General features: G+C 54.7%; 1 long non-coding RNA gene across 1 annotated transcript in view; it reads right to left on the reverse strand.

Annotated features, from left to right (window-relative positions):
- Positions 1–4,474: 4,474 nt before the first annotated feature.
- The window catches only part of LOC135283627 (uncharacterized), a 197,049-nt gene continuing 179,482 nt past the window's right edge, over positions 4,475–22,041 (reverse strand). Inside the window, exon 9 of the long non-coding RNA XR_010349312.1 lies at positions 4,475–4,581. This is a non-coding gene — a long non-coding RNA (uncharacterized LOC135283627). The remainder of the gene's footprint in view (positions 4,582–22,041) is intronic.

A 22,041-nucleotide genomic window follows, 5' to 3' on the forward strand; every position in this document is an offset into this window, starting at 1 on the left:
CCGCCGTCCGGCCGCGCAGGGGCTCTGCATGGTCCCGGCGCCGCCGCCGCCGCAGCCTTATGCACCGCGCGCCCACGTCACCGCCCGCCGCGGCCAATCCGCGCCGCCGCCGCCGCCCCCCGCGCCCGCCGCGCCGCCGCCGGACGGGGCGTCCGCGCCCCTTTATAGAGCCGCCGGGGCGCCGCCGCCGCCTCCGCCCGCCGGGCCGCCGAGCGACCCGCCGGCACACCGACCGACCGACCGACCGACACACCGACAGACACACCGGCACACCGACCGACACACCGACAGACCCACCGGCACACCGACCGACACACCGACAGACACACCGACCGGCCCCCGGGCGCGACGCCGCGGTAGGTGTGAGGGAGCACGGACGCGGGCACGGCGCGCTCGGTGCGGTCTGGCACCCCCGCGGGGTCACGGACCCGTCACAGCGAGCCGGTGGCCGGAGCAGCGCCTGGCTGGGCACCGGCGGCAAGCGAGACCCCGCTCCGGCCCGGCTTCCCCGAGGGCGCGGGGAGAAGGAAGGGGAAGCCCGAGGCGGGCCGCGGTTCCCGGGAGGAGCCGTGCGGCGGGGCCGGCACCGCGGCCCGGGACGCTCCGGCGGGGCCGCCCCGGTGGGGAGGGGGCGGCGGGCCCGGGGCCCCCGGAGCGCCGAGGGCGCGGCGGAGGCGCCGTAACTTCGCCGCGGTTCCGTTACCGGCGCGGGCAGCGCACGTCCGGGGCCGAGGAGCACCGGCACCGCCGTGTACCTTCTTTATTTTTTACTTTTTTTGGTAAATAAAAATTAACTCGCTTTTACCTTCCAGGGGCCGGTCGGTACCGGGGCGGTGCGGAGGGACGAGGTTTCTCTTTCCTTCGCGCTTTGCTGCCCGTCGGGAGCCGCCGCTCCGGGGAGGTGTCAGAGCCCCTGTCCCCGTCCCAGCGGGCTGAGCCCGGCCGGAGCGGGGAGGGGACGGGCGGATGGAGGGGACCGGGCGTGCCGGGGTCACTCACAGCCCCGAGAGCCGCGGCTGGCGCGGGGATGACCCAGGCCCGCCCCGGAGCCCGCAGCATCCCCCGCCTGGACACGCCGCCCCCGCTCTCTTTCACGAAAAAAAAAAATGTAAAAAGCGGGGAAGGCATAAATTGGAACCCAGAAACAAAAGGAAAGCAGCAAACCCGCTCCGCGCGGGGGGCAGCCGGCACCGGCGGGGATGCAGAGCCCGCCCGGGCCGGGAGAGGCGGGTCCGGGGCAGTCCGGGGCCGGGACGCCGCCTCGCAGCTCCCGCCGCGTTTGAAAGCCCCGCGCTGCCGTCCTCGGCCCGTCGGGGCGCTGCCGGTTCGCTCGGGCCCGGTGGGGCCGGGCTCGCCCCGCACACGGCGCTTCTCTGGCAGGCGGCAGCTGCGGGCAGCGCTCCGGGCCCGCTGCCGTGTGTCCGAGGGGCTGAACGAGGGGAAGCGCTGAGCACCTCGCGTCCATCAAGCACCAGTTTTTCACAGCGATTTGTTGTTTTTTTTTTTTTCTCCTTTCCCAGGCGTTAGCGAAAGCATCTGGCTGTGCCCGCGCTGCCGGGGCTCAGCCGTGCCCGGCCCCTCCCCGCCCGAAGCCCCCAGCCCCGCTGGGGACAGGACGGGACAGCGGGGATCCCACCCAGAGCAGGCGCTTGAGAGGCCAAATCGCCCGCGCTTGTCTCCAGCAGACCCGAAAATCGAGCCCCGGGCACCCCCGGGCAGCACCCCCGTGTGCCGCCCCCTCGCAGCGCCGGCTGCTGCGTTCGGGGCGATTTTTTGGTTTTCACTCTATTTTGTAATTCGCGCCGGTGCGCTCCCGGGTCCAGGCCCCAGCCCCAGCGGCCGGGAGGTTCCAGAGCCCCAGGGCTGGAAGGAGCGACATTAAGAGAGTAAAAAAAGAATAGAAAGAAAGAAAGAGGGGAAATCAGCAGATATTTTAAAAAGGGAATTTTGTTTTAAAAAGGATGGAAATTAAAAAGGAAGAAAAAAATTAAAATTTTAAAGAATAGAGAGTGTAAGTAAAATAGTGACTAGTGAAAGAGACCCAAATAAAGAGAGAGGGAAAATAAAAGAGTAAAAAAAAACAAAAAACAAACCAAAACCAAAACAAATGCCAAACAAACCCAAACTCAAATTCATTTTAAATCCAATACCGAAGAAAAAAACCAAGTTCCTTTCAGGCGCTTTTAAATTTACATTTTATGAGTGTCGTTCCCATCTTTTTAGTTACACCTCACCCTATTTATCCTCCCCTTTCGCCGCCGCTGCGCTCAGCGATGGGATTTGTCTCCTTTTCGGGGTGCCGGGGCTGCACAAGCCCCGAGCCCGCACCGCGGTTCCTTGCGGGGCATCCGCGCATCCCCAGCCGGGCAAACCCTTCCCTCCCACGCCTGGAGCCGCTTTCCACCACATCCACCCCGACAGCGCCAAGTTTTCCCTCTTTTCCCATTCATTTGAAATTTCATTTTCTTTTTCCCCTCCTTTTAAACCTTTCTCCAGGACGGCGCGGGCTCGGGGCCGGTGCCGAGCTCCCGTCCCGGCTCCCGGGGCTCTCCCGGCGGGGTCTCGCTCCCTCTGGGGGGCACAGCCCGCAGGGAGGGTGGGGGTCCCACCTCTCCCCGGCCCCCGCACCTTCCCCCGCAGGACGAGCGCCTCCGCCTGATTAAATATAGATGCGGTTAATGCTCTGGCCAAATATTGAAGTCGAGATGTAATTAAGCGTTTAGAACATCCCCGCGCAATGAACCCCATGGCTGGACAGGATCCATCCCCAGGTTTGTTTTAAAAGAGCTTGGAAAAAAAAAAAAAAGAAAAAGATCTTTAAATGATGTATTAGAAGGTCCCAGTTTATCCTGGCACACTCGGGTCGATGCTGAGGGCAAACACCACAGTGTCGCCCCCCGGCTCCGCTCGCCTTTCCCTTTTCTTTTATTTCTTTTCTATTTATTTTCCTTTTCCTTATTTATTTTCCTGCTCCCCACGCCCGTGATTAGCCCTCCCGGGTTTCTGCCCACGTCGCTAAATGTTGTCGCTTACACTCCGAGCTCATGCATTGTTTATGGGAAAATACGGTTAATAAATAATTACAAATCCGAGGAGCGCGGCTCTGCCTCTGACTGACGGGAAAGTGTCCGGGAAGGGCCCGGGGGTGTCCGGGGGTGTCCGGGAAGGGCCCGGGGGTGCCCGGGAAGGGGCCGGGGGTGTCCCCGAGCCCGGCCGGGAGCGCGGCTGTGGGACAGCCGAGCGGGATCCTCGCTCGGTAAAGGACAGATAAAAGGCGAATAAAAGAGAAAAGAAAGAAAAGTGGAGAGGTAGAGGGGGCGAGGGGGGGCTATAAAAAAAGAGGGTGAAGCGAACCCCCGGAGGATGCACCGCTCCCGGCTCATCCATCTTCATTGTCTCCGTGTGTGCAAAAGCAACTCCGGTCTAAGGAAAAGCCGCTATCAAAGCCATGGCTTTATTTTATATCCTATAGATCAGGAGGGAGGCAAAGCTTTATTTTCGCCCAGAGACAGATATTTTATTTCTCTCTTACGGTTTTATGTGTGAGAGATGTCAAAAAGGTAAAATAGATTGCTAATGCATAGGCAAAACGAAGCTGTTTTGGCATGCTCTGTGTCAGGAGGGCTCCCGGGGAGCGCGGGCTGGGGATTTAGGGCTGATGGGGGACTCGGGGGGATTCTGCTAAAACATCTCTCTCCATAAATCCAGCCGCATGGTCAGCGCCAGCGAAAGGAGGAGTTTTAAAGGGGAAGAGTTGGAGCGCGGCGGAGCGGAGCGGGAGCCCGGCCCGGCACGGCCCGGCCCGGCCCGGATCGGATCCCGGGGGCGCAGCCGCTCTCCCATGGCCGGGACCGGCCCGAGCCGCTGCCGGCGGCACAAAGCGCTCCCGCTCATCCCGCCCCACAGCCTCCTCGCCTGATTCTATTTCAATATTTCATTCTATTTTTTTCCCCCAAAACGCGCACCCATCCCCCGACCGTCGGTCCAGCTCCCGGAGCTGCGGCTGCTCGGCCTCTGCCGGCCCGAGCCCGGCAGCGGATCCACGCGGACCTTTTCCAAAGTTAAAATATATCTCCCCAAGCTGCAACAATTTTCATACTTTTTGACCTCGGGGATTTACTTAGCGCGTTAAGTTCAGGGCTCAGAAGCCCAGGGCTATTACTCATTTAGGCACTCCCACCACCAACACTTTTCACCACATATTTTATCATTTGACTTCCTGGCTTAAATTCATGTTATGGCAAATAATGGATGGTAATACTTTCCCCCTTCCCCATGTTAATTGTCTTGTCTGACAGCCTCCGCATTCGAAGTGATTTAAAGCAAACAAGGGCGCAGCGAGAGCGGGAGAGAGCCCGGCACAAACCCCGGCGGGAGCCCCGCGGCCCGCTCTTCCCTCCCGGGCTGGATGCAGAGCACGGCAAATCCCCCAAAATCATCGCCCAGCCCTCGCTGGGCTCCTGCCGTGCCCGCAGCCCCCGGGCTGACAGGGGGGACTCACCCTGCCTCGGTCCCCTCCGGCTCTGCTGCCCCAAAGGTTCCATCCTTGGCGTGGCTGAAATGGGGAATCACACCGCAGTGCTGTTTGCATATTAAAAAAAAAGCGAGGTGTACTTGATTAGGAAATTAATTATTTCAGTACCCCCAGGATTATATTGTTTTTCTAAGTTCTGTGGGCCTGTGTAATTTACTAATTTCACAGTGGCTGAACTTCCCTGGGCGTGGGAGCCAGTCTCCCTCGCTGACACGCGGGCGGATCCTGCGCGGAGGCGGCGGCTCCGCGGCACGGTCGGAGGGAGCTGGGAGCCCAGAGCTCTCCCTCTGCTCCTGCCGCGTGACCCTGGCCAAATCCCTCGTTTCTGCTCTTTCTGCGGGTGGGCAGTGCCCCCCTCTCCTCCTGCTGAGGAAGGAGCCCTGGCGCTGCCCAGCGCTGGCGCTGCCCTGCGTGCCCCCAAGGAAGAAGGGCTCTGCACCACACGTCCTTCTCAAGAGCTGCAGAAGAGGATTCTCAACACAGAAGGGTTTCTGTCATCGGCACAAAGTCAGGTTTTGGTGCTGACATCAACATGCAGAAGGTTTGGGAAAAAGAACTGAAATCCCAGCAAACAGCACTGGGAAATGCAGATGCAGGGGCAGAGCTGGCTCAGCATCACCTGGGCCAGGTGCCCCAGCCCAGCCTCCCCTCACGGGGGCAAGCAGAGCCCCTGGCTGTGTCTGTGTCTGCCAGCCTGGTCCTGACTAATCTTCTATCTATAGATTCTGTCGCTTGTTACGGTGCTAGATCATATCCTATTTATATGATTTTCTATTTTAAAGGATCTGAGAGGCCGCGGAGGCTCTGGCCAGCCTGCCCTTCCTTCTCCCCACACCCCAGCCGGGGCAGCTGGAGCCCAGCAGGTCCCTGGCTCCTGGGTGCCTCCACAGGCACATCCAGAGCCGCAGTTTCCTCCCCCTGGTCCCTGAGTGATGCTCCAAGCGTGGCTGACGTGCACACAGCTCCTCTCACCGCCACGGCGGGGACGTGGCAGGCACAGCCACAGCCCCACATCCCCGAGGTGCACCAGCATGCTGTGCTCAGGATGAAAAAAACAAATCATTCTAGTCTAGAATGTGAAATTTCCCTAGTTCCAGCTGATTTTTCCAGGGGTTCAGCTCCATCCCCATGGGGATCCTGCTGTGTCCCAGGGCAAGTCCCCACACAGGACAGAGTCACACGCTGGCACTACCAAGGGCCAACCCTCCACACTCAGAAGCACTTTAAAAAACAAATATAATTCTAAAAATCCATCCTTGGCATTTTTTTGTGGCTCTTCTTGAATGCTGGGGCCCAGGAGCTCCGTGCCAGCCCAGCCCCAGGGCGCTCTCTCCTCTCTCCAGAACATCCACCCCCAAACCAGCAGCACCAAGAAGGCACTGGAGATTTTCCCTTGCAAATGAGTAAACCTTGTTTCCCCAAACCCTGGTGAACAGATTCACCAAGCGCCTTCCTCCTGCCTGTGCAATGTCCCCATTTCCACGAGAGCAAGCGGCTGCAGGAGCTGGGATGTCTGTGCTGGTGATGTCACCTACACACGAGAACAGGAACTTCAGGCTCAGAAAGTGAGAGTCTGCAGAATCCCCTTCCAATGGGGCTTTTTCAGTCACTGAAACAAAATCTACACGGCTGTAATTAGTCAATATTTGTAAATCTGTAAGATCGCAGAAGGAATGGCTGAGAGAAACCGGCGTGGTTATGAGATAAATGCATTAATAACAGCAGCAGTGGCTGCTGAGGAGGCTGCTCCTAATGATGCACAATTTATTTCCTTAAGGGTGTGCTAATAAACAAAGCTGCTTTTTAGAATCTGCTGTATTTATTCCACATACGCCCTCAGATCAAACAAGTTTCTGTCCCCACAGCATCCCCTCCCTGCTCCCCCTCTGTGCAATCCCTCATTAACTCCTGCTGTGCTGGGAGGGACACAGCCCTGATTCTGAACCCTGCTGCCCTGACATCCCTGGGACACCCCAGAGGGTCCCCAGAGCTCAGTGGTGGCCGTTTGTCCCCAGGCCAGCCTGGGTTTGTGGGAGTCCTGGATCCCCATCCACGGATCACCTGCAAGCTCACCCCAAAGGCTGTTCCCTGTCCCAGCTCTCCTGTAGGGCAGAGCAGCCGCTGCAGGGCTCAGAAAGGGAGGATTTTCCCTCCCTCTGCGGCTGGAGGTGTTTCCTGCCCCCTGTGGCTCCCCCAGCAGCTCCGTGCCCAGGGTGAGGTGCAGGGGAGCAGCTCCAGGCTCCGCACACAATCCCTGCTCTTCCCACACCACCAACAAGGTGCCCTAAAACAAACCCTTCCTGCCCAGGGGAACAGCAGGAGGAGGTGGGCACCAACGAAACCCCCAGACCCTTCAGGATTTTGTGGAAATCCCTGCCCTGGCACGCCAGGGCTGTGCCAGTGCTTGGTGCCCATCTCCACTCACGTTGTCCCCAGCTCTATGGAACCAGGCTGCTGCTCACAAGGTGAAATAACCCACGAGGGTTCAGAATTTAGGGGAAAAGAGGAGGAAAAGGGTTTGAAAAAAGTAGTTTTGTAATTCTAGAATGAACAGAAAATTCCCTTTTCCTTCCCCCTGTCCGGTCCAGCTCATGGCAGGGAAGGGGGTGAGGCTGGGCCAGGCAGCTCTTCCCAGAGCAGGGCAGGGCAGGAGAGGGGGAAACCACTTGGCACTTGAAAATTCACATTTTTCTTCTTCCTGTGAGAATCAGGAAATCCACATTACCACCAGAACTGGGAAACGCACCTTTGGAGGGGAGAGCTCAGTGTGGGGTCTGCCCAGGTGAAGGAATCCCTGGGCAGGGAAGAAATTCCAAGATAAAGAAAAAAAAATTACCTACAGCAGGAAGCCACATGAAAACCTGCTCATCTTTCACTGCCCTGATACATTGCTGCTTTTTTGTGCATTTAAAAAAATCAATGAAACTCCTGAGTTAATATGAAAACAAAAAAAATTACAGTTAAAACAACTCTGAAATGGTCATACAACCAAATATATGCATTAGATGTTAAACCTTCTATCTGAGAGCTCAGCTGGAATTTATTTTTTTTTTCATAAATCTGCAAAATATAATTAAATTGGTGATGGCACAAAAAAAAAAAAAAAGCAAAAAAAAAAAAAAGCCTGGTCCAAACCCTTATAAGGATATTTCAGCCATGCTGAGGTTCCTTTTCCATAAATGTTAAGCAGACATCTGTAAACATAATTGGAATTTACTGCACACGTGAATAACTGCATATAAATGAGCCCGGGGTTGGGGTTTAGGGAAGGGCTGCAGGTGCCCCCCCTTGCAGATAAGGCTCTGGCACATCCCAGCTCAATTCCAAATGTCAATTCTCTACATTTTAATTTTTTTTTAATAATTTTTTTTCTCCCTGGCTGTTGCCTTGTTACATTTATCATAAAGCCTCTATAGATGAGACATCCTGCGGAATTTCGTGCGTCCCAGGTTTGTTTACCAGGCTGATAGTTATTCTTTTGGAAAATGCAGAGTGGTATTGTCAGGCACTGCTTAATATTAATGACAGAGATCTGGGCATCGGAGAGAGCTCAATGAGCACAACTTCATTTCACCATCCCTCATTTTTTCCCCCACATTTTTTCTCCCTTTCCTTTCTCCTTTGTTATGGGAAATACCAAGCAAGGCACGGAGCCCTCTGGCCCTAAACCCCCAGGAATCAGTGGCCAGATCCCTATTTTTGAAACCAGTGGGAAATAATCCAATTTCTGTGGCCCAGGACCTTCCAGCACCCGCTGAACTCCGTGCCCAGGGGCTGGGGAGTCCCCCTCAAACCTGTGCCTGTCCTCCTCGTGTCCTGCTCCATCCTCCTGTCCTGGGAAAAGCTGGGAATCCCACAGCCAGGGGAGGGAGGGCAGCCCCATTTGGGGGGTTTAGTGAAAAAGGGCTGTGCCCATCCCAGCTGAAACCAGCTCAGCCTGGGCTGGGAATTGACAGGGTAAATCCAGCCGAGCCCAGCATCCTGCAGCAAACACCGGGAGCTGGATTCCACAATTCCCAGGGATCCCTCCCAGCTCGGGCGGTTCTGTGAGCTGGAACCCACCCCAGCTTGGGGCTGGGGAAGGACCACAAGGCCCAGCAGAGAGGGGCAAAGCCAGGAGGAGAAACCCCCCCTATCCTGGGATAACCCCTGGGATGGGCTACAACCCAGATTTCCTGAATTCCAGGGAAAGCTGCCCACAGCTGTGCCCTCACTGGGGCTCCAGGAGCCAGGAGGGTTGGGGGAGCTCCGTGGGTGCCACACGCAGTGACCACTGGCCGGAGGTGCCCCTCAGCACAGGAGGTGCCCCGCAGAAGGGACCAGCCCCCAACCCACCCCTGTCCTGCCTGGGAGGGGTCCCGGTGCCCCGTGATCGATGCCACTGTCACCCTTCAAAGGCACAGTTGTTCCCCATCCATCCCTACATCCATCCATCTATCCATCCATCCATCCCCACCTTCTATCCATCCCTACTTCCCATCCATCCATCCGTCCATCCATCCACCCCTCCCTCCCTCCACCCATCATGCATCCCTCCATCCATCCCTGTGTCCGTCCATCCATCCATCCATCCATCCATCCATCCATCCATCCATCCATCCATCCATCCATCCTTTCCACCCACCCATCCCTCCATCCATCCATCCATCCATCCATCCCTCCATCCATCCATCCATCCATCCATCCATCCATCCATCCATCCATCCATCCATCCCCACATCCATCCCCACATCCCTCCATCCATACTTTCCACCCACCCATTCCTCCATCCCCCCCGCTCCCTCGGGGGGCTCCGGGCACATCCCCAGCACCAGCCCCATGCCCACCCCTCTCCCCTGGGCCGGGGGCTCCCCAGGGGTGCTGGGGCTGGCCCGGATTTAACCCCGGCAGCCCCGCGTGTGCCGCGGGAGGTGAGAGATGCCACAGGCTGCAGGGGACACGGCTGGGGGGACGTGCCACCAGCCCGGCCCCACAGCACCTCTTGTGAACACTGGAACCCCGTATCTGTCATTTTACAATTCAAATCTTCCAACTAAGAAGGTGATTTTTGGTCCCCCCCAAACTGTTCCAATTTCTGCCAAATGCAGCTATTTGATTTTAGTGTCAAAGAGATTTTCTCTCTTTCTCAAGTTGTTTTCACTTAAAAAAATAATAAAAAACAGAAGTCCTGGAGCAGCAGACAGAATAATAAGCAGACTCACTATTTAGTCACAGAATGACCTGAAATTTCTCCAAGGAAATGTATGTGCCACTGAAAAATACTGGGGAAATCTGTGTGAAAGTTTTTCCTTGGCATTTTACTGGTTTAGAGGAAACAGGAGAGCAATCTTTCCCCATCACTTTCATAGCTTGTTATTTTCCCTTCCCTCTTTTTCCTCATCCCCAAGAGTTTCCTCCAGGACGGGAATTGTAAGGGAACAATGAGCAGGGAATTGGGAGCCACTGGGAAGTGGGGCTGAGCCAGAACCCCAAAGCTGAGCCTGCCTCTTGCTTTTGTTTGGGTTTTTCACTCCTTCTGCCAAGCCAGCCCTGTGCCAAGGGCTCTGTCACATCCAAATCCACGGAATTATCCATTGCAACACTTCAATATTTATGCCACAGGTTTGTCCTGGACTGCTTTGTAAACCATGGCAGAAATAATGGCCTTCCCACTGAGAGCCACAATCGACCAACAGGAAGCCAGGACTGTCATTTAAAATATATATTAAAAAGTCCTTAAGTGAACATTTTGCTTAAATTAGGAGATGGGCCGTGGTTCAGACAATAAGGCCTCACCAAAGAGAATTTCCCCAGCAAATCAGTCCAGGCTGCAGAGAAGACTCCAGGGGTGCAAGGGAGCAATCCTGACCTCCCAAGGCTATCTGCAAATTTCATTTTTTATCATTTTTATTGTCAGGACTTCACCAAGAGCCTTGTCCTGAGGGCCAGGGGGCTGCAGCCCAGTGCCAGTCCCAGCAGAGCCCACCCAGCTTTTCCCAGCTCAGGTCTCACCCTGGATCGTGGCATTCCAGTATTTATGAAGCCTCTTTTCAATAATTATCACGCTGTTACATTGGCGAGTTCCTTGACAAGTTATTAAATCATAATTTCTAATTTAAATGCCAGCTTTTGGCGTGCATGCCTGCTCAGGATAAGCTCATTTTCATTTTTATTAAACATCACCTATTAAACACAAGGAGAATTTTCTTAGGAATAACAGAAAACACCACAGGTGCCTTATTTCACGTTGTGACGGTTTCAAATCATTCCCCAAACACACAAGCACAAGGAAGGAGCTGTTCTGTGCTTAGCTGGGGCTGGGGGCTGCAGAGACCCTCCTTGGCACCTTCCCTGGGCTTTCCAGCCCTGCCAAGCCCAGCTCCAGGCTCTGCCTCCTCCCACGGAGCATCCCCAGCTCCCAGAGCCCGAGGGCAGCGGGAGAAGCCCAAGGGCAGCTCGGGGTGCCTGGCTGAGCCACCCGTGCCCAAAGCTCTCAGCTGCCAGGGCTGTCCTGGAGGCTCCTGACGTGGCACTCACTCCCCAGCGCTGCCTTATTCCTGGCTTTGCAAGCAGATGGCCAATTAATTATGCTCGTTTGGTGTTTATGGTGCCTGGCCCTGGGCTCGCTGTCCCAACTGTGTCCCCCACGCCGCGGGGACGGCTGGGGTGGCACTGCCAGCTCTGTGCCAGCCAGGGCTGCCCTCCCCAGCTGGGCTCTGCGTGACCACAGAACCCCTCCAAGCCCATGGGATGTGGCACAAATTGTGCAAAAAGGGGCCCGGGCAGCTGTTTCCATCTGAAAACACAAAATCAGGGGAAAGAACGGTGCAGTGCAAGGGCCCTGTGAGAGCACACCCAGCACAGGCAGCTCCCAGCCCGGCCCCTCTCTGTGGATGGATTTTGTGCTACAGCCCTGCCACGCTTTGGGACTGATGGGAAAAGGAATTCCCCATTTCCCCCCCATGATTTGCAGCTCCAGAGTGCACATTGCCCGTGATCAGACTGATGAGTTAAATAAATCATCCTTACCTGAAGATAATCCATTTACGCTTTTTAATTAAACACAATTATGACAATTTGTTCTGCCTCCTGCCAGGCTGCCTGTGCACTCAAGGCCCAGGGCAGGAAACTTTGGTGGAAGTGTTTCCATCCAGGCCACAAACCCAGCAGAGCACCCCTGGAAATGCCCCTCTGGGTGGGGGAGCTGAAGATTGTCCAGGAAACAGCAACAAGGGCAGTTTGGGAAGCTGGGGGCTCCTCCTGTGCCTCAGCTGCACTGGGGCATCTGGGGAGCCCCTGCACCCCCAGCTTTGGGGTGCACACCCCCTGCACCCTCAGTTTTGGGGTGCACACCCCCTGCACCCTCAGTTTTGGGGTGCACACCCCTCTACACCCCCAGCTTTGGGGTGCACGCCCCTCTGCACCCCCAGCTTTGGGGTGCACGCCCCCTGCACCCTCAGTTTTGGGGTGCACACCCCTCTGCACGCTCAGCTTTGGGGTGCACACCCTGCTGCACCCCCAGCTTTGGGGTGCACACCCCTCTGCACGCTCAGCTTTGGGGTGCACGCCCCCCTGCACCCTCAGCTTTGGGGTGCACGCCCCCCTGCACCCCCAGCTTTGGGGTGCACACCCCCCTGCCCGTACAAGGTGCATGCACAGCCTTGGGGACTGTCCCAGAGCAGCCCCAGGTCCTTGTCCCAGCCCCCAGGACACAAACCCCCAGCCCCTCACTCTGCCAAGAGCTTTTCTCCAGATCTGCTTCCCTCCAAGTCTCTGCCCCCGGAGTGGGAGCCAAAAGGAGCCCTAAGGAGAGAGCTTAAATAGATGTTAGAGACCCTGCAGGTATCTGAGAGCCCTCTGCAGCCCCCTCCCCTCCCCTGCTCAAGTTCAGCTGCCAGCCAGTACAGCAGACTCCGCTGTTTGTTTTGGGTTCAATGGCATCTCATTTACACGTGTTAATTGCAACTAATTGGCACTAATTGGATGAACAGGAAACCCTCTGGGAGCACTCATACCTTTAATTTGTAGTAAATATCATTAATTAACATATGCTAATTAGAGCCAATTAACATTGATTAAGGGTTGCCAGCTACTTGGAAAGTACAACTATCCACGTTGTACTAAGTCAGCACAAAATAGTGATGCAGGTTTTAGGGAGAGCCCAGCACCTGGCAGCTCCCCTGGCAGCCCTGCTGGGCACACTGGGTACACTGGGCACACTGGGCATACTGGGCATGCTGGGCACACTGGGCATGCTGGGCATGATGGGCACACTGGGCACGCTGGGCACACTGGGCATGCTGGGCACACTGGGCACACTGGGCACGCTGGGCATGCTGGGCATGCTGGGCACACTGGGCACGCTGGGCACACTGGGCACACTGGGTACACTGGGCACACTGGGCACGCTGGGCACGCTGGGCACACTGGGCATGCTGGGCATACTGGGCACGCTGGGCACACTGGGCACACTGGGCATGCTGGGCATGCTGGGCACACTGGGCACACTGGGCACACTGGGCATACTGGGCACACTGGGCCCCCACCCCACTGCCAGCCCACCCCAGCACTGGGCAGCCAGCACAGCAAAGGCAGCCTGGGGCTGCCCAAAATTCACTTTTTGTGAGTGGTTCAGTGGGCACGAGGGGCTGTCAAAGGCTGGACTTGGTGCTCTTGGGGGTCTTCTCCAGCCCCAAGGGTTCTGTGGCTCTGTGAACCCAAAATGAGCTGGCAGCCTGGAGGCAGCATGAAGCTCCAAGGGTCAGCAGCGTGCAGCCCCCGTGGCAGAGCCAGCAGGTGCCCAGCCTGCCCTGCAGACCCCCAGCCTGCCCTGCAGACCCCCAGCCTGCCCTGCAGACCCCCTGGCACCGCTGGCACTGCCAGGCCCCAGGAAGGGCTGCTGGGGAAGGAGAACAGGGCCCTTCCCGCACTCTCTGCCAGTTTACAAGCAAACAAACCGGGCCGGTCCCTGCTGATGGTGTTTCCCAGAGAGCCTTTGCCAGCCAGGGTCACCACTGGGCTGCCAGGACAGCCCCTCACCCCAGGAAGGATGGAAATGTGGGATTGGGCAGAGAGGAGCGACCTGGGCATGGCGATCACAGCAGGCTGGAGCTCAAACCCCTCTTGTTCTCCTAAACCTTTTGCACGGGGATTGTCAGCGAGCTGTTTCATCTGCTGTTTACCATGTTATCATCTGATAAACAGCACTTATCAGTTTGTGTGGAAGGATGGAGCGGGGCAGTGCTTAATCCCAGCCAGCACCTGGGAGGAGCCGTGCTCTGGGCTGGCACTGCCTCTGTTTCCCAATTTACAAGTTTTAAAAGGATTAACTTCCAAACTGGGGAAAACAGAGGCCGTGCTCGAGGCACCACAGGGGAAGATGTGCTGTGAATTCCCCGGGTTTTGCTGTCTGTCCCAAACAGGATTTGCTGGCAGAGGGGAAGCACGAGGTGCTGGTGGAAGGGATTGAGTGGGGCCGTGTCCTTGTGCTGCCCATTCCCTGCTCCTGCAAACATTCCCTGCTCAGCCTGGGACACACAATCAGCTCTGCCCCTAACTGCAAACCCCCCCCTTAATTTAAAACACAATTTAAATTTACAATTACAACACAGGGTTTGAGGCCCCTTTCCAGTATTTTCAGTATTTATACCGCAGGCTGCCCAGGAGAGGGTAGAGGATGGAAAAAGGATGGGGAAGGATGCTGCAGCCCAAATCCCGTTCTTTTGGGATGCCCCAGGAGAGTCCAACACCCTCCAGAGCTTTGGGGCCAGGCTCAGCACCCAAAGCCCTCCCTTTGTCCCCAAAGGCCACCCCAGCAGCACGCCGTGGCAGCAGCAGAAGGATTTGTGGCTCTGCTTTTCAAACCAGGACTCCAAGAGCTGTAAATTTCCCGAGGCAGGCACAGAGGGGAAGCTCTGATGGAGCTGCATCCCCTCACCTTTTCTGGAATTCAGGAATGTTAAAATCCCTGTCCCCAGGCTGGACATGGAGCAGGACCAGTGCAGACCCCTGTGAGGAAAAACCAGGACTGAGTGTCTAAAAATGGGCTGTGAAATCTCAGACAACGGCAATGGGGGGACATCTGAGAACCTGGAAGTGTTTTTTTCATGATTTTAATAAAAGAGGAGCATCACTGAGACATTTAAAGAGGAATCAGAAAGCTCACTGGCTAAAAATGTCAATAAAACACACACACACACACTTTTATATATAATTATATATATTTATATCTATATATATTTATATCTAACTGCCCCTCCATGAGGATGTGCTCAGTAACCCAGCCCCAGCTCCCCCTCTAATCACAGTGACCCCACAACCCAGGACTCCTGACCAGGGCTTTAAATCAGAATTTACAGTATTTAGGAAGTGCTGTCAATAATGTTTACAGTGAAACAATTACTGAAGTGATTTAAATTTATTTTCATTCATGCTAATCTTATCAAGCAATTAATTAAACCCAAATAAGGGACACGACATTGTTTGGTGGTTACACCCCAGTAAGCAAACAAGAGGAATAATCACATTTGCAGCCAGGGAGGACCTGGGACCCTGCTGCTGCTCCAGGTGTGTCCTGGGTGGTTTTGGGGTGCTGCCACTTGCTGCTCCCCATCCCTCCTCACCAGGTAACCCCCCTGGCACCCCTTTGCCTGCAAAAAAAAAGGTCTTTTTTTCCTTGGGACTGCCCAAATTGTCAACAACTCCCCTCAAACATCCCCCAGACGTGACTCAGCTCTGACTCACTGTGGCTTCTGACCCCTCACCAGGTGGGAGGTGATCAGGTTTGTACCAACAGGGAGTGAGAAATTCAGGAATATTTAACAACAATCCCGAGCGGGGATTCCTCGGTGAAAAGAAACAAGCTGAGGGAATTACTTAAATACTTGCAAATTCAACATATCTCTCTTTTTTTTTGTTTTGTTTTGGTTTTTTTTTTTTTTTTTTTTTTGTTTTTTTTTTTTTTGTTTTGTTTTATGACAGCCTCAGCATCCCTCTGCCCATACAGCCCCTTTGGCAAACATTATGCACGGGATTTGTTCCGGATGGCTCCTGTTTACGGGGCTTGCAGTGATATGTGGTGTTCCTCCCTCAGCTGAGCAGTAAAGTATATTGTTCTGACCCTTCCACTCCCTCCATTTGCCTACGACTCCAGCCACTTGATATTTTTCCAGTTCTGACATTTCAAACATGCAATGCCATATGTATTGCCACTTCCAGGTAATTATCACGTAAAATTAGGCCGGTCTTGTACATGAAACTAGCAATTAGCCAAGGATTGAAGGTCAAAGAGATCTCATTTATGGAGTCTCTAACAAAATGTTAAGTGTAAATGTGTGTCAGATGGTCCAGGGTGCCGGATTATGTGGGGTCATGACAACGGGGCTGAAGTGTCATCAAGCACGATGTCACCAGTCTGTTGGGCACAGCAGTACAATCTGGGACTTATCTCTCCCAGCCTTATCAGAGCCCCAGCTAAATCTAGGACACGGCCTTGGAGGAGTTTCTGCAGCAAGCAGGAAAATGACTCGCAGCCCATTGTGTCCCTGGGAGGGCTCTGAAAGGAGCTGCTCTTACTGCAGGGTGTGCTGGGTGACAAATGCCATCCCTGTCCCCAGGAGGTGTCCCAGCCAGAGCAGGACCTCGTGTGCTGGGTGACAAATGCCATCCCTGTCTCCAGGAGGTGTCCCAGCCAGAGCAGGACCTCCTGTGCTGGGTGACAAACGCCATCCCTGTCCCCAGGAGGTGTCCCAGTCACAGCAGGACCTCGTGTGCTGGGTGACAAACTCCATCCCTGTCCCCAGGAGGTGTCCCAGCCAGAGCAGGACCTCGCTGGTGCCACTGGGATGAGGGCAGGTTTTGTCCCAGCCACACCCAAGGAAGGGCAGCTGTGCCATGAGGGGGTGAGTGGGACATGCCAGGACTCCCTGTCCCTCTGTGGCATTTCTGTCCCTCTGTGCCCCTTTCTGTCCCTGAGTTTCTGAGGGTGCAGAGCCTCATCCTGCAGCTCCAGGGCAGGCAGAGCCAAGCTCCTGGGGACACCACAGAGCTGGACCTGACCTTCCCTGCCATCTCCAGGAGGATTTCTGCTCCTTCCTCAGGGCCTGGGAAGGTCTGTGCAGAGCAGAGAGGTCAGGGATGCTGTCACGTGAAGGCAGGGTTATCAACCTCACCTGAGGGTTTGTGGATGGATGGAGGGATGGATGGATGGATGGATGGATGGATGGATGGATGGATGGATGGATGGATGGATGGATGGATGGATGGAGGGATGGATGGATGGATGGATGCAGGGATGGATGCAGGGATGGATGGATGGATGGATGGATGGATGGATGGATGGATGGATGGATGGATGGATGGATGGATGATGGATGGATGGATGGATGGATGGAGGGATGGATGGATGGATGGATGGATGGATGGATGGATGGAGGGATGGATGCAGGGATGGATGCAGGGATGGATGGATGGATGGATGGATGGATGGATGGATGGATGGATGGATGGATGGATGGATGGAGGGATGGATGCAGGGATGGATGCAGGGATGGATGGATGGTGGATGGATGGATGGATGGATGGATGGATGGATGGACTCAGGGGATGGATGGATGGATGGATGGATGGATGGATGGATGGATGATGGATGGATGGATGGATGGATGGATGGATGGATGGATGGATGGATGGATGCAGGGATGGATGGATGGATGGAGGGATGGATGGATGGATGGATGGATGGATGGATGGATGGATGGATGCAGGGATGGATGCAAGGATGGAGGGATGGATGAAGGGATGGGTGCCACTTCACCCTTCCTCGGCACCCAGCCCTGAGCCAGACCTGCCAAAGCCACCCCAAGGCCATCCCCAAACTTTCCTGGCTCTTCCCCGCGGCAGCCCCGGCTCTCCCTCCCTCCCTCCCTCCCGCAGCCCAGGTCGCAGCGGCACTTAGCTAAATTATATAACTGCAAACAAAGTGTGACAGCTTTATTTGTAATTATACCGCGTTTAAAGGAACAAGATGAGCTTAATGAGTTAATAAAGTGGCTGCCTGTCAAAGCAGGGGCTGTGTGCCTCGGCGGGTCCCACACGGGGCTCATGCATATGGAGGGTGCCCGGGTGCCCCCGGCCATGGCAACGCGCAGGTAGCAGCCCGTGGCCAGCTGCCCCCGTCCCACCAGACTTGTGTGAAGTGAAGACTTGTGAGGAGCGAGCATTTTGTCTCAGCACACTTGACAAAACAAAGACAACTCACTCCTCTGGTTTCATGCCACATTTTTTATTCATAAACAAGCTGTTGGCTGTAAAGACATGATAAAACTCGAGCTCAGAGGAGGCTGGCGAACATTTGAATGCAAATCCTCAGCTGCTACAAATCCGTCCTATTATTCAGCCGATTTCCCCCCTCCCCTCCCCATTTTTGTCTTATGCTAAGCTAGGCAGGATCCCAACCAGAGATATGTGATAAACTCTGGTCAATGCAAAGAAAGGCACCGGCATAAAAATTCAAAGGCTGGCGGGGAGAGGGGAGGCTCTGCGGGGCGAGCAGAGGAACAAAGGCCACCCTGCTGCCAGGGGCTCTCCCAAGGTTTAGCTCTACATGCACAATTTTGCTGCTTGGGGGCCTTTCCCACCTTTTCCTGCCCTATCTAGGTAGGTGATTCCCAGAGGGGGTGAATGGGGAAAACATGACCAGCAGAAGGGCAGGGAGGGCAGCCTGGCTGCTGCTCCAGCATGGAATAATCCTGGGCAGAGACAAGCAGGGGGGCTGGGAGAAGAGGATCTTTGGGGTCCCTTCCAACCCAAACCATTCTGTGCGTCTGTGCAAACTAGGAGCTTCCAGCCCCAAGCAACAGGAATACCTTGTGGGAAAAAAGCCCAGCTAAAAACCATAATAAGGATTGCTTTAATGAACCAAGAAAGAAACGGGAATTTGGTATTCCCCCAAACTTTCAGTGATGCCCACAAGTTATAGCACACATGGACCCCCACAAAGGGGATGAGGCTCCCTGGCTGCAATTTTGGGCTGAGAAAATCAAGTTTCAGGTTAGTTGCAAGGCTGATGGTGAGTGGGGAAGAGCAAGGACACCACAGGCTGTCCAGGACCTCAGTCTGTAAATTAAACCCAGCTCTGCCAGAGCTCCACGTACCCTGTCCCCACTGGTTTAAACCCAGATGTTTCACCAAGCTCAGCTCTGGAGCTTAATCTGGCTTTTAGGCTGGACCTGACCAGGCTTCTGTGGGCCCCCTGCCCTTGTAGACATTTGTGGAAGTTTTTAAACTCTGTTTTCTCAGTGAGCAGGGGCTGACAGCTCCCCACCCCACAGACCCCTCTGCAGAGAGGACGGCTTGTGGCCTTGTGCAGGAACAGCTCTACCCTTGGCCAGAACAGAGGGAATTTCCTTGGGGAGAAGGAAAAAAATGGAGAAGAGGAGATACCGTTCAGAGAGATGAGTTTTGCATGACAATTGGGAAATAAAGAAACTAAAAGTTCGTGGGAATTCATTTGCATGAGAACGCAAATGGGAAAAAACAAAGACAGATTATTTTGTGCAGCCTCTATCTAATAAATTATTTGGAGAAGAAAATGCCCCAGAGGTCGAGATTGTGAGCAGGAGGGCTGCGGGTCATTCGGGGCTGTGGGTTTGCTGCTCTGGATCCTGACTGATAGAGATATTTGCATTTCTGGGGTAATTCTGCAGCAGGAGGAAATCTGCTATCACGGCCTGCCAGGACACCCCACATCCCCCACAGAAACCATTAAACCCAATCCTTTTACCTCCCTGCTCAACAAACAGGGCTGGATTCACATCCCAGCTGGGCTCCCACAAACACCAAACACCGGCTGATTTTATTTTCTGAGGGACCTAATGCAGGCTGGGCAGTGCTGGGTGCCTTTGCTGGCAGAGTGGGAAGAGGTAAATGCTGAACTGCAGCTGAAACCAGAGCCAGGCAAAGCACCCACAGGGAGTGGGGGACCCCACAAAAAGCACCTTTCATTCCCTGAGACAAATTTTGAGGCACAAACTTTGATTTTTATCACTGTGCTCATTATTCTTGAGCATTCCAGCAGCTTTTGGTGAGCCCAAGTTTCATGATGGGCTGGCTGGGAATGGAACCCCCTGGAAGGGGCATTGCTCACATAGGGGCTGGTCCCTCAGGGAGGTGAATTCCCCTCCTGCAAACCCTTCCTGTGCTGGCAGCAGTGCATGGACACCCTCCGAGCACGTCTGCCTGGGGTTCTGCAGCAGCAAACCCTGTCCCCCCTTCTGTGAAGGCAAAAATCCCATGGATGTGACCACTGGGGGGAAAGACAGAGCAGGGTGTGAGTGAAAACACTGAGAGAGGAAAGGAAAATCCTGGTGGGTGTTTCTGCCAGCTCTGGGAGAGACCCCAGGGCAGGTTTAGATGTGAGTTTAATCTTCAACCTGAGCTAGAGCGCAGCGCTGGGCCCTCTGTGCTGGAGTTTTTATGGTGCCTTTTTCTAAAATGTGGCACCAATGGTGCCTGCCTGGCTGGAGGGGCTCCTGGGGTCTGGGGCTGAGCTCCAGCAGGAGTGCAGCCGTGGCCCTGGCCCAGCTGGGCTCGGCTCCCTCCCCACCCTGGGCACGGCGCAGGCTCCTGGATCAATGCAGGGCCTGCTCGTGGACACGAGGAGAGGCTTAATTCTAATCTGTATTGACTGCTCAGGGCTTTGGCTGCCAATTTGCATCATGGACTTGTCTGGAGCAATGATGTGGGCCTGGCAGGTTCTCTCACAGTAATCCATAGCAGGGCAGCATCCCAGAGCTCCTCACACAAGCCCCACGCTGAACTGCTGCCCAGGCACTGCCTTGGTTCCTGTCCACCTTCATCCTGACGTCCCCAAAGGCCAACAACGCTTCCAGTGTTTGGCAGCACAATGAGGCCAGGGAGAATTTCCATAAGTTCTTAACCTAAAATGTTTTGTCATGGCACCATGGGAGCCCCAAGGGAGCCAGCTCCATCTCCTGGCTCCTCCAGCACTGGAAGTTCCATTTTACTGAACACCCAAAGCTTTTGTTTCTTTAAAAGCTGAAAAATTGTGATTGAGAAAAAATATCTCTGTGTATTTTGGCTAAATATCTTTGGAGTTCCCCTTGTTTCCACTTTGATTTTTGCCTAGGTTTGTAGCAGCCCTGGCCAAAGCATCCTCTCTGTTTGTGCCTGTCAAAGGAAACCTGAGTTTTATAAACAGCTTTCTGCTCTTGGGTATTTAAAAATACAAAGCATTCAAAGAAGGCTCTGAGGAGAAATGGCCACTTTCTCACTCGTAAATAAATAAAGCCCCACTTTGATGCCATCCCAGTGACACTGGGGCAGCTGGACGAGTGACAGGCCAGGCCATGGCCATCCCTCCCAGCCACAGGAAACACAAATATGGATAATAATGTTTTCCCCAGCTACAGTTTTCCTACTCCAGCGTGGAGAAATGGCCTGCTCATCCAGCAACCGTAGAAAATCTCGATTTCCCACATAAAAATATTAGTGGCTGGCTTAAAATATTAACATGTGGATCGCATTGCCCTCAGAAGCTGTGGGATCGGAGTTTAGCATCAGCAGTTAGACACAGATATGGAATTAAAAATGTAAGCAGAGGCTTTTCAGGCCTCATTAGGGCGGCGGGGAGGCCCTGCAGGACGGGCAGGAGGGAGGGATGGAGGAGCAGGAGCCTGGGCTTTGTGCTCAGCCCTTCCTCTGCCCCTGCCACCCCCGGGTGAGGACCTGCCCTGGCTCAGGGGGTGCCACCCTCAAGGTCACCCCACATCCTGCACCTGGAGTGGAGCAGGACAAGCCCTCCTGGGCTGGGGGAGCTGTGCGGGGTCAGGATGGGGCCATGTGCCATGGGGTGAGGGCTGCACCCACCCCGTGCCACCCCACAGGGTGCCCCAGCCCTGGTGAGGCCTTTAGGGGCTACTGTAATACAAATAATCAATAATTATTGTGTTATTAAACTGCTGAACAGCAGCTACTGCAGCAGCCCTGCACATAACAACACAGAAACCCCCAAAAGAGCAAAGACCCCGTTCCCTGAAGGTTTGGGCTTGGCTGGTTTCCCATGAATGTGCCAGTGCCAGCCTGGGGAACTTGGGAACACAGGAGTTTGGCAGAAGGTTGGTGCTGGAAACAAAAAAACTGGCCGAAATTATTATTCCACCCATAGCCTTCACAAGGAAAATAGAAGCAGCAGATTGAGGCCTGTTTTCATATTTGATAGGGAAGCAGATAAATGGCAGGCAGCTTGCTCTGATAAGGCCTTGCTCTGGGCATAACCTCTCTCTCTGAAAGCCTCTTACTATGCATAGAGTCAGGCTATCTGTGCAGCTGCACCTTGACACAAATATATCTGCACCCAAGATGAACCAATTCCCCCAGAAATTACAGCAGTGGGATTGCATCTGGGGAAGGGCCGCAGCCTCTGCTTGGCCACCTTCCTTTTTGAACGATACTTTTCCCCCCAAGTGGCTTCTCACACAAATATTTTTTGCCTTTTTCTGCCTTCTCCC

The sequence above is a fragment of the Passer domesticus genome, chromosome 19, assembly GCF_036417665.1.
Source record: "Passer domesticus isolate bPasDom1 chromosome 19, bPasDom1.hap1, whole genome shotgun sequence".
NCBI lineage: Eukaryota > Metazoa > Chordata > Aves > Passeriformes > Passeridae > Passer > Passer domesticus.